This window comes from Triticum dicoccoides, chromosome 3B (assembly GCF_002162155.2).
Source record: "Triticum dicoccoides isolate Atlit2015 ecotype Zavitan chromosome 3B, WEW_v2.0, whole genome shotgun sequence".
In the NCBI taxonomy this organism is placed as follows: Eukaryota; Viridiplantae; Streptophyta; class Magnoliopsida; order Poales; family Poaceae; genus Triticum; species Triticum dicoccoides.
Window position 1 is genome coordinate 659,192,428 of NC_041385.1, and position 3,452 is coordinate 659,195,879.

Consider the following 3,452-nt stretch of genomic DNA (forward strand, 5'->3'; position numbering starts at 1 on the left):
CGCTCACTGTTCATCCTAGAGGCAGCATCGATCGGCTTCAGTTAGTAGCAGTAGCGAAGGAATCGCTCCATCGGGTTCAGTTAACAGCCATCGATCGATCGCTCGGGTTCAGTAACGAGTAGCCTGCAGTGCAATCGCTCGGGTTCAGTTAGAGCCCAACGCCTCACTCGGCTTCAGTTAGAGCCAACGCCTCGCACACACGCGCGTACGTACGAGAGAAACGTGCATCGCTCCGCCCCCGACCTCCCACCGTAACCGGCAACTCCCCGAAATTTTCCTCCCCGTCGCTTCTACCACGGTTTTTTCCGTCATGGATGGCCAAAAGAATGTCATGCAGCTGCGTCTCCGGCCCACCCAGGACGAAAATCCCATTTTATGTCATGATTTTTTGTCTTAGAAGTAGGAGCCCACCACATCTATGATGATACCGGGTTTTGTCACAATTATCGTCATAGAAGTGTCATATGTATGACAGGAAAAAAATTCGTTCGGCCCAAAATGTCACGGATGTGTCTTTTTTTTGTAGTGTGGGCATCCAGGCATTGACCCCAAGATGGCTGCCAAGAAGAAGTCTGTTGTGGCCCCAACTAAAGCTACATGGCGGGAAGAACCTCGCATTGTCTTCCCTGCCAGCATGACAGGCTCGAAGCCTAAGGTCCCCACATCAGCTTCAGAACAGAAGAAAACCAAGGTAGCTGAAGCTGAAGCCAGAAAGAGAAAAACCAAGAACAACACTGATGATGCACCACCCCTCAAGAAGAGGAAGACCAAGAAGAGAGATCGGGCTGCTCCCAAAGATCCCCTTGTTGTTCAACCCATTGCTTTTGCTCCCCCTCCATCCGATAATCAAGAGCGTCAGTTGATTGTACATGAGCCTTCTTCTACAGAAGCTCCTGAAGCACAAGAAGTTCCAGTCGTTGATCCCATCCCGACTGAAGACATTGGTCCCCAAGACAATGTAGAAGATGATGTAGTCCTTCCTCAGATTCAGCGCCCCACAGTATCATCGCCTGTTCACACAAATAGCGAAAACAGCAGTATTGGTCGTCCTTTGACGCCAATCTCGCAGGATGCCTCATGGGCTGATCGCCCCCAACCAGCAACCCCAGTTTAAGACTCCCCAAGTACACCCCATCCTACACCAATGCAAGGTACCGGTCCAATTTCAATGACGACAATTACATGGAAACCACACCATCACCGAAAGCGTCGCCCGTGTTTCAACGGCTTCGCAAAGGCCAGAGGCCATCGGTCTCCATGACAACCATCACAGAAGAGGATTCACACTAGTCCAGCTTAGTGGCACGTCAAGTGTTTCCTGAAGACAATCCATTTGTGCCGGTTCCAGTGTTCGAAGGTAATGCTTCTGACGAGATTCCGGCTGCAGCAGCCGATGAAAGACAAGAAGAACGTGTTGCCACACCCCCCACCAATCAAGCACAAGATGTTCTCGAGGAGAATGTGTCCATGCCTAACCCTCCAGCTACTCAAGTGGAGGTTGAGAATACTCAGGCAGCCACCAACAACGCCACTGAAGCCAATGACTTTGGCATGACTAAAGCCAATGTGGCGCCTCAAGTCAACACTCTGGATGAAGCCAATACTGCACCTGCATCCAATATGCAGCCTGACGCCTCTGCCAATGCCTCTACTCCTGTAGAACCACCAAGGCCACACACTATTGAGCATGCATTCTATCAAGGTGAACTTGTTCCTGTCAGATGGCCTATTCTAATTCCTCCGGTTGCTCCCGGTCCCCAGTTTGATTATCATGTGGAGCATAGGCCTCAGGTTCAGAAGCCAAAACCCCTATTTCCAAGGTTTCCAGGTATTGCATCTGCACCTGGATCGTTCAATATTAATGGCTTCATTGCACACAACACCTTCTTCAACAGTGCCAAAAACCCATACTCCAAGCCCAGAATATCGTCTGATAGATTCTGGAGTTATCAGCAACGCAACTATTACTCATGTGTTCTGTACAACCAAGGGCGCATATTTCCTCATATGCATCTGGATTCTGAAGCTATTGTTGGCCTGCCATGCCTAGAAGAAGCACTTGACTGCTTTCGAGATGCAGGTCTACTGCAGTTTGTCACTAATAAGGAACACTGGAATGAAGAGCTTCTGCTCCAGTTCTATGCCACTCTTCACATTCGAGGCTACAACAGGGATCCGAAGACATGGGTCCTTGAGTGGATGAGAGGAAATGTCCATCATGAAGCCGAAGCCTTTGACCTCATTGAGCTTACCGGCCTTTCCACTCCAGGTGACCTCTATGAACCTGGTTGTCAGCTTCACCGCAATGCAGTAGAAAGCATCTTTCAGAAGCCAGAGCCCAACATGAGCTAAATGCTGAGCATGATGAAGCCACTGTCGCTTGACGCTTAATATCCAAAGGAATTCTTTGTTGAAGACCTGGAGTATCTGCCCCGCACCATCTATCATATCATAAGGCGAACTCTATGGCCCATCAAAGGACATTCCTCCTCTACAAAGCTTGAAGGTGCAATGAAGACATTGGTCTTCTACATTCTGAATGGCAAAAGCTTCAATGCTCAGGACTTCTTCATTAGACAGTTTGCTGCTTCTGGCTCTGACATCTTTGGTCTGAAATTTTATGCTCCTTGGGTTATGCGTCTGATCAAGCTTCACTCTACAATTAATTATCAGCCCTCTGCGTGCAATCATCTTATATTCCTGCCAGAGGTTGATATGTTAGTTGAAGCCATCTACCAAGAGCCTGCCAAGGAGGCGATATATCTGATGGGGAACGTAGCAGAAATTCAAAATTTTCCTACGTGTCACCAAGATCTATCTATGGAGAAACCAGTAACGAGGGGAAGGAGAGTGCATCTACATACCCTTGTAGATCGCTAAGCGGAAGCGTTCAAGAGAACGGGGTTGAAGGAGAAGTACTCGTCGTGATTCAAATCACCGGAGATCCTAGTGTTGAACGGACGACACCTCCGCGTTCAACACACGTACAGCCCGATGACGTCTCCCACGCCTTGATCCAGCAAGGAGAGAGGGAGAGGTTGAGGAAGACTCCATCCAGCAGCAGCACAACGGCGTGGTGGTGATGGAGGAGCGTGGTAGTCCTGCAGGGCTTCGCCAAGCACCTACCGGAGAGGAGGAGGTGTCACGGGAGGGAGGGAGGCGCCAGGGCTTCTGGTATGGATGCCATCCCTCCCCTCCACTATATATAGGGGCAAGGGAGAGGGGGGGAGGCGCAGCCTTGCCCCTTCCTCCAAGGAAGGGGTGCGGCCAAGAGGGGGGGAGGAGTCCATCCTCCCCAAGGCACCTCGGAGGTGCCTTCCCCCTTGAGGACTCTTCCCTCCCCAAGTTTCCTTGGCGCATGGGCCTCTTGGGGCTGGTGCCCTTGGCCCATATAGGCCAAGGCGCACCCCCTACAGCCCATGTGCCCCCCCGGGGCAGGTGGACCCCCCCGG